Raw genomic sequence first — 14,661 nt, 5'->3', positions numbered from 1 at the left:
CGACAGACGATTTTATTCATCCGCAGTGGTAGTGATTGGGAGGGTGCATCTACGGAGCCTACCCCCAATCAACACACATAGATTTTATTCACCTGAGCAGCACTTCCCACACACGAAGACTGGCATCTAGACTGCTGGCGACAGTTATCGGCCGCATCCATTATCTCTTACTAAGGCAGTGGTTCTTAACATAACATAAGAATGAAGGAGACTGCAAGTGCCCTTAGTACCCCTTAATACCTCAGAAAATTTTCTCGTGCCCCCATCCAATACAAACACAATGCAAATACATGAAAAGGATTAGTGATACAAACCTTCCTTTGCTTTCTCATTGTGAATATACAATACCATTGCACTGGCTATCATGTCTTCTCGTCCCCCCCCCCGGGTTCAAGGTTTCGTACCCAATGGGGGGGGGGTACAGGTACCCCAGGTTAAGAACCGCTGTACTAGACTCCTAAACACGTTCCTGGGATCGAGTGCCGCCCTACAGGATTGCATGTATTTTTTCCTTTAGAGGCACGGCAGGAAAACACAGGATGAAATATGATCTCAATCAATTTTTGCACTTCGTAGCCAATAATTCAAAGTTACAGCCCTTGGAGACAATATCATTCTGAAGAGGTGGGGCCCTGAGGTGACACGGATTTAAAGAAGTCAAGAAGTTCTTCACTTCAGAAGGAGATAGAAAAGTTAAAATGGGTCTGCGGTCTCCGTTGAATGGACAATGGTCTCCAACCACAAAAGAACTCTACGTGGCTCTGGTCCGTTGGGGATATAAATGCCAATATCCCATACACGATGGTTCTGAATACTTAATACGACTTACGTCTTTTACCGCCTTGCGATTTCATTCAACTTATTGGGGGACAATCTATCAACAAGGGGGTCAAATGCTAATGTAACTCAAATATGTTTCCTCAATGCCATCTCGCCAACACGGAGTCGTCAACAGAACTCGCCCTAAATGGACTACGACCCTCCCCCTCCCAACAGTCTGGTCGTACTCTCAGGTCTCCGTTACATCAGTTCATGATGAATCACGTGAGAAGACGTCACACGTGACGGCAGAGGGTGGTCGTATACGACTCGACAGCCGGGGTGCCTGGCACCAGTCGACCTCAACCAACCAACACGCTTGGGCACTCAAGCAGAGCATTCAAGTCCCATACTTTGATCTATTCACGTAGTTAGGGAGCGCGCACACAACTTGAGGATGCCTGACACGAAAGTACCTGTTAGTATGTCAAGTCACTAGTCAGGTCAGTCACAGTCTACAGTTTGGGCAAACCCCTCTGCCGCAGCTTCTTCCGGGGCTCGCGTCCTTCTGCCAAGCTTTGCCGTGTCACTCCCGAGAACCTCACTACCACCGCGATACTCGACTTTATTCAAACAAAAGAAATATTGTTGACCAAAAGGGTTACCGCCCCAATTAACCCACACGGGACTGGCACATTATTCATTTATATTGGCTGTCACATGTAACTATTCGTCAGAATAACGCCCCCCTCCCTTCCTTCCTACCCTGGGGGTTAAACGAGAAATATTAAACTGACTACGACCGTTGCATCTGGGGTACCGCCAGGATACTTTATAAGGGCGAAGACAGCAGGCAGCCAAAGGGATTGAGTACACAAGTAGCGGCATCCATTACTGCGGACAGTCCAACCTGACCCACCTCTCGTCGAGTATTCACCATTTCCATACATAACAGCTCCACACAATGAAGTAGTTCTTTGCATACGATATGACAGTGATACACCAACAGCAACAAAATATACATTCTACCGATCTGACGCGTATGAAGAAACCTTCCCCCAAAGGCTTTCGAAATCATATCTCTTCAGGTTCCCACTGCCGCGGCCAAGGCCATTCCCAGGACTGCACTCGGGGTTCGAACAAGAGCCGAAGGGCGCGTGGTCCCCAACAGCAACAGCAACAACCAGCCAGGGGCCTGGCGGTCGGATATCGGATCGGAAACCGCCCGACGTAACTCGAGAACCTGGTTGCAAGACCCGCCATATAATAATACAAGCAGGACGTGGGAATCTGAAGGCAACCAGCACGCGATCTCAAGCACCGCCTTCTACAGTAACGGGTGTACGTGGGTGGGTGCTGGATCATGCAATCCCCGGCGGGCGCACGCGCGCGCGCACACAAATATTTAAGGCTAATTGCAAACAAAATTAGATCCAGAGGAAGGGGCACGAAACGAGAGGGCACCGAGGACAATTGAAAAATTAATTTTCAAACTGGAAGGAAATGGTGACACTAATGATTGTGTGTGTGTGTGTGTGTGTGTGTGTGTGTGTGTGTGTGTGTGTGTGTGTGTGTGTGTGTGTGTGTGTGTGTGTGTGTGTGTGTGTGTGTGTGTGAGAGAGAGAGAGAGAGACTAATACATCAAGCCTGGGAAACATTCCCCCAAAAGATGTGCAGTGGGTCTTGTCCAACTCTTGAAAGGTTCACGACCCTGGGAAAACCAACAATGGAGGAAAGAATGTGTGCGAGTGTGAGTGAGTGTGTGTGTGTGTGTGTGTGTGTGTGCGTGAGAGAGAGATAGGGGTGAGGGAGTAGGGAGAGAGAGAGGGGGGGGGTGAGGGAGTAGGGAGACATTATCTTGCTGTACAAAGACAAAGCTTTATCAGAATGACAGCCCAGGTGATGGATGAAAATACGAACAAGAAACAAAGATGAAGGCGAAGAAGACGATGAAGACGAAGGAGAAGAAAGGCACGGGTAGATGGAACCGACTGTCCAACAGAAGTGCTCCATACACATGCCCACGGTGCTCAGCAGATCAAAATCACCACACACGAAAACCACGAGATCTAAACTGTAAAAGCACGCGCGTTCAGTGACGTGTGCAGTTAGCGACACCGCCTCCCGTCCCGGCTCCACTTCAAACGAGGACACAATTGCCTCGATGTACATATATACATCACATCGTAGCGGTTGGGGGTCGCAAGCGGCGGCGGCCTGACACGCCTCATCCTTCAACCAAGCGTGCCGCAACGAGCACTGCCCCCGGTCGACGAATCCGACGGCGGCGCTGAGCAGCAACGCCGAACCTCTTCTCTGCTGCTAAAGACTTCACGTGACGTCACTCTTGCTGCCGCCTGGCGATTTCGGTCAGCTGAAAGACAACCCCCCCCCCAAGCGAAAGGGACAACGCGTTCATACTGACAACTGATTTGATTTTTTTTTCTTCTGGCTGCCGCCTGACGTTTCTATTCAGCCGAGGAAGAACCCCTTGCACGGGCGTTCAACCCATCCCTTCACTGCTATTACTGAATCTGCCGTCAGACGATTTCGTTTCGCCAAAGGTAACCTCCTGAAAAGACATCGGGTCAACTCCCAACAGCCTTTGCTTAGTGGGTGGCACATTTCCTTTAATGCCCTACTTACAACTCGATTTGTCCCTTTATTTCCTATGCTGACAGGCGGTTTTATACAGCAACTGAATTGGAGACCAACTTCGGCTCATGCGAGCTAAGAGTGAGGAGTTAGTATCAAACTACAATACGTGAGAAAGAGAAAGAAAGAAAGAGAGAGGACAGATGGGGAGAGAGTGTGGGAGAGGGAAGAGGGGAGTGAGGAGAGAGAGTAGAGGAGAGGGGAGAAAGAGAGGGAGAGGGGAGAAAGAGAGGGAGGGGAGTGAGAGTGGGGGAGGGGAGTGAGAGAGGGGGAGGGGAGAGAAATAAACGCATGCAAAGCCCACAATTTATAAACACCAGCTTGTATATAACAAACTCAAGATGAGCTGTTGCATCAAAGCTATTAAGAGCCAGTACTTGGACACATTTGTTCCAGCCGCCGCTGAGTAATTACAACTCAGAAGAAATTCGTAATATTGACTTCTTCACAAACACATTCACTGCTATTCATCTATTCTGACCGCCGCCAGGTGAATATATTCAGCCAATGAGGAGTAGGCACCCAGCGCAGCGCAGTGCAGAGGAAGGGCTAAGGGCCAACATATTGGGCCAACAAACGGGGAAAAGGGCGGTGCGGGATAAGGAAACTTTGTTACACGGGGGGGGGGGGGAGGCTCCGTCGTTTGGAGGGAAGCAAGGTTAAAGGGGTGAGGAGCAGAGAGCAGGGAGGAGTGGAGGGGAAGACGAGGTGAGAAGGAAAGGACAGATGTGCAATGGCAAGGAGGAGGAAAAGGAGGAGAGGAGGAAGAAAAGGAAGAAGAGGAATAGGGAGAAAAGGAGGAAGAAAAGGAAGAAGAAAAAGAGGAAGAGCAAGAAGATGAAGAGGAAGAAGAAGAAAGAGGGGGCAAGACGAGAATACGGAGGTTGAGAAGTAGGGCAAGGAAGAGGACGTGGGCAAGGACGGCGGAGTAGGACGAGGAAGAGATCGAGGAGGAGAGGGACAGATGGAGGAGGATTTAAGGAAGGATGAGGGACAAGGAAGGTGACGAGAAGAACGAAGAGAAGGAGATGAAAAGAAGTACGAGGAGGGAAAAGGGGAAAAGGGGAAAAGCTGCGAAGGCACAGCCCCAAGGGTTGGTTGTTTGGGCCGAATACGAGTAGGCTTAGTGACGGGCGGGGGGCGGCCAGCCTCAGCCCCGGAAATAAATTACGGGTCCGAGGAGGCGGGGAACCTCAGGCTTAATGAAGACGAGGGACCGCAACGCCAGCTGACGAGGCTGGAGGTCTGGGGGTGGATCCCCCCCCCCCCCTAAGGATGGAAGCTGGACTCGGGCGGCAGGAATGAATCAGCTCTGGGAAGGATGAGGTTGACTCGTAGCCAGCAAACTAAATAGGGCGAGAACAACTACAGGCTAACCGACTAGGCAAGAATGTAGAACCGATATCAAGTGGATCGGGTCACAGGCGCGCGCGCACACACGTAAACACGTACACAAACAGTACGGGGGACTTTAACGCCAAGATGAAAAGAAGCCATCATTTCTAAGAACTACCCACCTTCGTCCCAAAGGGTCGCACAAGACTGAATAAAATGGCCTGGCGGCGCTCGCACAAGAACACAAGAGACAAGTGCTCCTCGTTACGGGAGGGCTTCCATGGAGAAACCCTTCATCCTTGGGCAAGGGCGGACGGACCGGTCTCCTCCATTTTTCTCGTGCAAAACTCGTTCCGAACTTGGCCCATCCCCTTAACCACACACACCACTGTGCTACCTCGTGGCGCAGTGGTTAGAGTTTCCGGCCGACGCTACGGCGGTCCAGGTTTGAATCCCACCCCCCCAGCGCCCAGGGCTGAAATAATTTTAGTATCGCTGCACTGAGAGTCGTTACTCCAACTCTCGTGGGCGGGTAGGTGGGGGTGTGCGCGCGTGTAAGGTCACAGTATTACCCATAGATTGGTCATATATGGGCTCTTGAGCTCTCTTTCGGGAGGGAAATAGCTGTCGATCACAAGTCCAACACGTGATCCAAGACCATGATGAATCACAGAGACACACGCCGTGTTGACAAATTAGAGGTGGTCGCTCCAGGACAATGCTTTCCATGGCTGATGCCAATTTCTGATCGTCTTCGAACGCTCCAACGCCACACGATTTCATTCAGCCGAGGGGTGGACAACCTCTCCCAACCTGAACCGGGGCTCTGGGTTCCTTCCCTTCGGACCAGAGTTGGCTTCCCCTCAGCTGAATAAAATCGTCCCTAATATGAAAATTTACATTCAGATACTTTCAACACCGACAACCAAGAAATTATTTTCAGAAATAGTAAGAAATTAAAGTGCACCAGAATTCTCCCGATTCCAATTTTCCGTTCCGAATCGTGGAGATCATAATCTCAAACATTTCGGGCAGAGGACTAAAAAAGACGCGAAGACAGCGGTCGCGGGAGGTCAAGCTGTGCATCTTTTCTGGTGTCTGCCAAGCACATTATCTCTAATCACCCCCACCCCCTCCTCGTTCGTGGCCCCAACCTCCTTCCGTCCGGAATGGCCAGGCTACTTTATTCATTTCCGTGGCACCCACACCCCCGACCACAGCAGGCGAGGATCACCACCACTACTCCTGACGGGGGATCTGAAACACTCCCAATTCCCCTGTCGAGTAGTTCCTCATTCCCGTGGGACGACACCTTATCGCTGCATCCCGTTCCCTGTTTTATCTCTCCAATCCCTAAATGTGTGTGTGTGTGTGTGTGTGTGTGTGTGTGTGTGTGTGTGTGTGTGTGTGTGTGTGTGTGTGCGCGCGCGCGCGTGGGAGGGTCCTTCCCTCACCTCCCTCCGTCCTTCACAGGCAATCGCCCCTCGTCATCTCGAGTCCTCTTGCTCTTCAAGGCACCGGCCGAGCAAACTCAAGGCAATTTTATTATTCAAACACAAACACAGATAGATGCATGGATGGATGAATGGACAGGGGCAAGGAGGAAAGGAGGGAGGAAAGAGGTGAGAGGAGAGGAGAGGAGAGGGAAGAAGGGGGGGGGACATCCTCTCAAGACTTCTCTCTTCAGGTCCTTTTGATATCGCTTCTTATCGTTGAGCCAAGCACCATTTCCCTTCCGCGTCCTCAAGTCCATTTTCTCTCGCTTCTTTTTTTCCCTACCACGCTCCGTTTTCTTCCGCTTCGCCCATTCCCCTTTCACTCCAGTTTTTCATTATCTCCTGCCCCCCCCACCTTGCCTCTTCTTCCTCCACCACCACCACCACCTTCCCTCCTCTATTCCTTCACCCTCCTCCTCGTACCGCTGTTCGTCTTCTTTCATACCGTTCTCCTCTTTTTCATACCCTCTTGCACATTTTCTTAATTCTTCCTATTCCCCCTTCTTTCCCCATACTTATCGCTCCCCTTCTTCATTCTCCCCATCCCTCTCTCTTCCACTTTCCAACTATTAATCTTCTTTTTCCTCCTCCCCCTTTCCTCGTCCCCAACTACGTTTCCTCTTTCTCCTCCTCTTCGCCCCCTTTTTTCTTTTCTTCCCTCCTCCACTTGGGAGACTTTCGAAGTTGTGCCCGGCCCCTGGGCGGAAGTCCCGCAATTCACAACAGCTTCACGATCCATCCGTGGCCGCGGTCGGCCGCCAACGAGGGGCCTGGGCTTCTTTCAATCACAAAACGTTCGAGGGGGCGGGGGGGGGGGGGGATGGAAGTGGGATTAGGGAGAAAAGGGGCTGGAGAGAAGATTTGGGGGTTGGGGGAGCGGGGTTATGGGGGAGGGGTAGGTTACATGGGAGGGTTAGGGGGAGGGGAGGTTACATGGGAGGGTTAGGGGGGGAGGAGAATTACTGGGGATGGGTTTGGGAGGAAAGTGGGGTTACAGGGGGAGTGAGTTAGGGCTACAAGTGAGTTAGAGGAAGAGCAGGAGAGGAAAGGGAAGTGGAAAGAACAGAATTGGGAGGAGACAGAAGAGAAGAAAGGAGATATGAGAGAGAGAGAACACAATGCGATGAGAAATTGGCGAGGAGAGGGCGGGAAGGAGAGAGGAATGCAATGGGAATCAAAGAAACGAGGAAGGGGAGGAGGAAGAAGAAGAGGGGGCTGTGTTAAAGGCAGTAATGGAAAAAGGCATGGGGGAGCCTACAGGGGGATTAACTGGCCTCAGGGACCCTCGGGTCACGTTCCTTCGCCCCCCCCCGCCCCCGCCTCCCCGCAAGGAACCACCAATTAACCCTCCCTCAACGAGGTACCCGTGGCACCTCGAGCCTTCTCCCCCCGGTGGGCGCCAGAGCATTCCATTCAGCTCGAAGGTTCCCTGGGACCTCGAGATCTGAAGAATCATTCCAGATATTTCCAGCACCCAGCATATAGCCCAGAGTTGCACATATGTAACAACGTTCCCTCTAAGCTGTGCGCATAGGCGCGTACACATGTTTTACAGCTAGCGCACATAAAGAAAAAATGTGCACACACAAGGTTTTTCAAATGTTATTAAAATCCATTCAATAAAGAAGTTCCACCCAAACATCAACTTAGATTTTCTAAAATTATGGTAACTTGCCAACCGTAAAACCAATAATTGGAGGTAATATGTAATACAAACTTATAAATTGTGCGCATCTGCTTAAATGATCAGAGGGTGACTCGCATGGGTTCGTACATACTTTTCAGAAGGTAAAATTTGCACACAATTTCTACGCACACTAGCAGCAGCAGAAAAAATAAATAAATAAATAAATTACAAAAAAATAAGAAATTAAATAAATAAAATAATTAAAAAGGAACACTAATTACCTATACCAATTTATGGTCTCTTAAAACAGCTCCCCCCCCCCCTGACCAGACCCTTCGTGTGTAGACTAATTAATAGCAGGGATAAAAACGGGGAGATACTACTATACGGAAGGGAAAATAAATGGATGAAAACTGGGAGAAAACGGAAAGAGAGAATGGGAATACACACATGAAAAAGAGTGAGAGTGAGAGAGAGAGGGAAGGGGAGAGAGAGGGAAGGGGAGAGAGGGAAGGGGAGAGAGAGAGAGAGAGAGAGAGAGAGAGAGAGAGAGAGAGAGAGAGAGAGAGAGAGAGAGAGAGAGAGAGAGAGAGAGAGAGAGAGAGAGAGAGAGAGACTCAAAAAGAGATCGATGCTTTAAAACGGGGATTGTTAAATGTCTACGGACAAATGAAAATCTTGTGTCACGATTGTAAATGGAGAACTCCAATGGAACACAAGCATGAAACAAAGCCAAAAATATAATCAAAATCACCTAATCTAGAATGTAATAGAAAAAGGATCCTGTGGGCCGGGAGATTTGCGTACACAAATCTCCTATCCCACAAGATTCCCCAGCGGATAAATTAGTTTCCCTTCAGTACCATGAGCTCCTCCTGTTCCATTCTACTTGAATCATTTTACCTCGTATTCCAGGAGACGATTTGAATCAGCTGAGGGGAATCCCCCATCCCTCCATAGATACAGGAGTTCATGATTTCGACTCTTACTTCTATTTATCATAAATCGATTATCCTTGCTGCCGCCAGACGATTTTATTCAGCTGAGCTTGTAAGGGGGGGGAGGCGTCCCCCCCACAGATACAGGAGTTCATGATTTCGAATCTTACTTCTATTTACCATAAATCGATTATCCTTGCTGCCGCCAGACGATTTTATTCAGCTGAGCTTGTAAGGGGGGGGGAGGCGTCCCTCTATAGTGAAAGGTTTAACAGAGCCACTGGCCTTCCACGACAGGGTAATTCAACTCATGCCGAATTACCTCGAATTACTCGACGCTGCACACAAATTACCCTCCTCTCCCTCTTTCCCCAAATTCAATGCAAACTCCCCGTCCAATTACCCATAGCCACCGACTGTGAACTCGAACAAAAAATTACTCCCCGGTAATTGAGGGTAACTGGCATGATAACCCTCCTCAATACATGAAGGTATTTTTCCTAAAAAAAAAAAAAATATATATATATATATATATATCAGGCTGCCGCCAAGTGATTTCTTTCACCATGTTGTGTCCTGGCTCAAAGCTTCACTTTTACTCCAACTACCGTCAGACGATGTTACTCAACCGAGAAGACCTGTGCACACGTCTTCTACATTTAACAGTCCTTTGACTGACGCCAATAGATTTTAATCAGCCGAGAAAGAGAGTTTGGAGGAGCTACAGACACATTCTCCGCCATCTTGTTTCTTGACATCCGCGCTCAGCCTCCCACGAAACCTTCCCGTGTTTACGAGAGGAACTAAACCCCCACTCGAGACGTTTAAGTAACCCATTCTGGTTAACTCCGATTTTTTCACAGTTTAAGGGTTAGTGCCACTTTATCCTATATATTTCTTGTTTCAATTGTTGAGTTCAGCCTTTAAGGCCCAATCTAGGATCGGCTTATACTATATTCTATATACAAAGACTCCCTCCCTTATAAGGGGGGGATTAGCAAAGTCAAATGCACGTACCTCCCATCCACCGCCCTTTCCCCATTCTCATCTTGGCTCCTCATGGATGACGGGTCATCCCTGTATCCCGCCCACTGCCCTGGGTCAGAGGCAATGTAGTAAAACACAGTATATCCACAGCAAGGCCGCTTCACTTAATCGGCAACCCTTCCTCTCCGTCCCCTCGTGCAGAAAGAGATGACTGGGAGAAATCCCTTCGGGGTGCGTCAAAATATCATTCACACATAAGCGCCCCCTACCCTCACCCCCCCTCCCTTCCTAGCATAACAGTATCATCTATACACACTCACTCTAAACTCATCCCTATATCCTGCCTTCTCTCTTCCTTGCAGAACAGGCATTCCCCTCTTGCTCAACGCCCCCTTCACCCCATCCATCCATCTCATCCTCGGTCGTCCCCTCAAGTTCACTCCCTCCACCTCTGCCTTCCACACCTCTTTTACTAATCTTTCATCAAGGCATCGGCTTATCCATTCGAGGAAAATAAGCTATTTGTACCTAACCACACTGGCTTAATCCGGCTTGGTAAAGCTGTATTCACAGATTTACAGAGTTATTTGGAAAATCAGCTTCAACACTGTCGATTTATGTACATCACCATGGCAACAAAAAAGAGCTGAGAGAAAGAGAGAGAGAGAGAGAGAGAGAGAGAGAGAGGGTGGGGGGGAGAGAGAGAGCATTCGCCTTGGGAGAAGGGAACGCCGCTGGCTGGACACAGTGGCCGAACAATGACCACTGCGACATGACCGGGGAGACTAAAGGGGAAGGGGAAGGGGGTGGGAGAGGAAAGGGGTGGGAGTGGAAAGGAGGGGAGAGGGGGTGGAGAAAAAGGGGGATGTGGGAAATATGGCTGGTGGAAAGGAAGTGGGGGAAGAGCAGGAAGAGGTGGAAGAGGAGGAAGAGGGGAGAAGGGGGATGGGGGAAGAGGGGGAAGGGAGAAGGTTCACCGGTAAGGAAACGATAAAGAATAAACAGAAGGGGGGGGGGAGTAGGGGGAAGAAGGGTCAAACCTGGATACTGGGGAGTCAAATGTTGAAGTATGAAGAAAATGTAAATAAATGTCAAAGAACAACTGACAGGAAAGCAAAGGGAGGGAACAGATGGTGGAGTCCAATGGGAAGATATGGGGGGGGGGGGGGACGAAAGATATGGGGGGGGACGAAAGACATTGAGGGAGGAGGCAAGAGACAAGAGGAGAGAGAGGAGAATGACACAAGGGAGGTAAAACAAGCCCCGAAACAGGAGGGAGGGAGGGAGGGAGGGAGGGAGAAAAAAAAAAAAAACAAAAAAAAAACTCATGTTTGACCTTGACCCCTTCCTCTCCTGATGGCACTTTACTGACTTCGTCTGGCTGGCGCCAGGCTAATCTATTTACCTTCGTGGGCCCCTCTAGTCCACCTGTTGCCCATGCGGCGCCACCTTTGCCCGGTGTACGCAGCCATCTATCACAAGTAGTATTCACGGGGTAGCCATCTTGTTCAAGCGGAGACTTAGTGCCCAAGTGCTGGGGTCCTTATCTACCTGGCCACTGCCACAACCACCACGATTGGTTACGCAAGTTCAAGACAACCAATCAAAGCGTCTCATGGTATACGTCACTGGAGGTGGGCGGAGGAACGACTGATTACAAAACACGATTCGTCCTTACAGTCTGCCACCTGCTTGGTCACATCAGCAGGCAGGGAACAATCATTCCACCATCACCAACATCAATGGTATGAATACCACCACTTCTGTCACAACCACAACCACCACCACCACCACAACCGTACTGGCGACGAAGCCCACAGGAGTAAGGTCCAATTAGCTCGAACAACTGCGACACAACAGCTGCTGCTGCTGCCGCCGCCGCCGCACCTGCTGGCAACAGCAGCTTTCGAGGTTAACAATAATAATAATAACCACGAAAAGGATTTATGCCAGTATTCGCAAGCGCCACAACTTGTCCGGAAAAAAGTTAACGTCAGCCACGCGCCGAGGATTGTACTGAAGTAGTAAGAGAGAGAGAGAGAGAGAGAGAGAGAGAGAGAGAGAGAGAGAGAGAGAGAGAGAGAGAGAGAGAGAGAGAGAGAGAGAGAGAAGTTGCCATTACCGACATCTGCTTTATACAACATCGCAGCTGTGAATTCGTAGCCACTTAGAGAGAGAAATAAGGAGACTCATTATTTCGTTGCAAGAATGAAGGAGAACGCCCGGACTTTCCGTGTAAAAAAAGAGACATGGACAGGGGCGACGGAGAAAAAACTAAAAGCTATCAACGAAGAGATTGGGGGGAGGGGGGAGTGGTCCCGCGGGATAAGGCAAAACGCATCAACTGACGCCTTCGGGCTATGCAAAGGGCCTCCTGAAGGAGGGTGAAAGGAAGAAAGGAAGGAGGGAGGAGGGGGAACGACTATCATTATATTATTTTGTCGCCATTATCCAGCGCCTCTATCCTTGGGCCTAACATGGCCTCGAACTAGTGGAATCAGATGGGTGGGAATGGAGAGATGCCAGTGGTAATTGAAAGCGGACAAGACAAACCTGTGGCAGAGGATTAGTCCAACATTCATAAGCGGAAGCTTCCCGATTCTGGTCTGTACTGAATGTGTAGAGCTGGACGAGTCGATGCCCCCATACGAAGAGGGAGGGAAGGGGAGGGGGGGAAGGTAAAAGGAAAGTGAATGGGAATGAGGAGGGAGAGGAGAGTGGCGGAGAGAGCGGAGAGAGCGGAGAGAGAGCGAGAAAGAGAGAGGGGGGGAGGGGGAAGGGATGGCGGGGAGCGATGACCGAAAATTGAAAACTTGGTTAACTTGCAGGACACCACGAGGACGAGGTCACAGCTAAGCCTCCCTCCCCCTCCCTCCTCCCCCACCACCGAAAGCTCGTCTTACCCTGGTCAACGCCGGACTATTTTCAAATCCAAAGGACGGTGATTTCGTAACCGACAGAAGACTTCATTCAGACGGGTTCCGTCTTCAAGGCTGAAATGGCTTAATGACGCTCCATTTGGACCCTCACCCCCTTCCCCTCCCCCACCACCGCTACGATGACACACTAAACGAGCTGGACTCCGCCAGGCCACTCTATTTTAGGCAGCCGAAGGAAGGGCTCCTCATCGACGGGGAAGAAAGGAAGGACAGGGAGACTACGTGGGGGAACTGGAGAGAGAGAGAGAGAGAGAGAGAGAGAGAGAGAGAGAGAGAGAGAGAGAGAGAGAGAGAGAGAGAGAGAGAGAGAGAGAGAGAGAGAGAGAGAGAGAGAGAGAATAGAGATATGAAAGAAGAAAAGGGGGAGAAACGGGGGGCGAATGCATCAAGACGTCGAGGACCGGCTCGGGCTGAGACCGAGAAGAGCGACGAAGTAGAGGGCAGGAGGAGGAGGAGAAAGAGGAGAAGATGGAGGAGGTAAAGGAGGAGGGCGAGAGGTGAACATGATGGGGAAGAGAAAAGTAAGAAAGAAGAAGAGGGACGGAAAAGGAGGAAGAGGAGGAGGAAAGGAAAAGGTGAGGAAGGCGGGGGGGAGGGGGGGAGACGAAAAAGTTGGAGCACAAGGAAAAACTAAGAGTAAACGAAAGAGGAGAGGAAGAAGAGGAACAAGAAAGCCTAGAAGGAAGATATGGATATAATAGGAAAATGGAAAAAAGTCCAGGAGGAGGAGGAGGAGGAGGACGGAGGAGGAGGCGGACTCTGCGAGAGATATAAGGACAAAAATCCCGAGGAGGAAGTTGGACAAGTGGGAACGTGTTGGGAAAAGTGGGGCGCTGAGGGTCCTGCCAAGCCCAAGATGGAGCAGAAGAGGAGGGGGCGGGGGGGGGGGCGAAAGAGAGGAAGGAGGGAGGGAGGGAAAGAGGAGAAGGGAGTCAATACGAGGAACAAAGTTACGTTGGGGGAGAGGAGAGGACGGGAAGCGAAGGAGAAAATGTACAAAGGGGAGGAGGTAAGGGGAAAGGGAAGTGCATAAATGGTGGGAGAGGGGAAGAGGAGAGAGGAAGAGGGGAGGAAGACATGAGGGGAAGAGGGAGGGGGGCGGGGAGGATATGGCGATCCAAACCTTCAGGGGTGGGTGGGGGGTGGAGGATTTAGTGGGTAGTTTATGTACAAGAATTCAAAACGAGGTGGAAATTGTGTGGATTGGACAGGGGGGGGGGCCATCAAGATTAGGGGGAAGCTTAGTTACTGGGGGCCCCAAAGTAAAAACTGGGATACGACGAGGGATACCAGGGCTGTGAGAGGAAGAGGAGGAAGAAGAGGAAGAAGGAGGAGGAGGAGAAGGGTGGAGGTGAGTGAGAGGAGTAGTAGTAAGAGGTGGAGGAGAGGGAAGGGGAAGGGAAAGAGCAGAAATGGAGGATGGAAGGAGGATGCCACAAGGTTGAAGGAAGAAGGTGGAGGAGGAAGGGGAGGGGGAAGGGGAAGGGAATGGGGAGGGGAGGGGGAGTGGGAGGGGGAAGGGGAGTGGGAGGGGGAAGGGGAGTGGGAGGGGGAAGGGGAGTGGGAAGGGGAGGGGGAAGGGGAGTGGGAGGAGGAGGGAGAGGAGTGGGAGGAGGAGGGAGAGGAGCGGGTGATGACAGAAGGAAATATATGAACATGTAGGACAAAAGAGACCTCGGGATGAAAGAGGAGAGCGAGAAGAGAAAGGAGGAAGAGAGCAAGAAGAGGGGAAAAGAGGGTGATAGGAAGAAAGATAGGAGGGAGGAGGGAGGGCGTAGACAAGAGAGAAGAGAGGTGTGTATACAAGATAAATATTGGCGAAAAAGGAAAAGCAAAGTGGCTGAAGACTGACGAGCGAAAGAATGACAATATGGAAGTGAGAACGAGGGGGAGGAGGAGGAAGAAGGGAGGAGGCTGAGAAAGAG

At 50.5% G+C, this 14,661-nt stretch overlaps 1 protein-coding gene across 10 annotated transcripts in view; it reads right to left on the bottom strand.

Annotated features, from left to right (window-relative positions):
• The window catches only part of CadN (neural cadherin), a 646,487-nt gene that overhangs the window by 610,706 nt on the left and 21,120 nt on the right, over positions 1 to 14,661 (bottom strand). The gene's annotated exons all lie outside the window — the stretch shown is intronic.

The sequence above is a fragment of the Oratosquilla oratoria genome, chromosome 38 (assembly GCF_046742065.1).
Source record: "Oratosquilla oratoria isolate Oo_2021 chromosome 38, ASM4674206v1, whole genome shotgun sequence".
Lineage (NCBI taxonomy): Eukaryota > Metazoa > Arthropoda > Malacostraca > Stomatopoda > Squillidae > Oratosquilla > Oratosquilla oratoria.
Note: the sequence above shows the minus strand (reverse complement) of the source record. Positions and strands in the feature narration are given on the sequence as shown.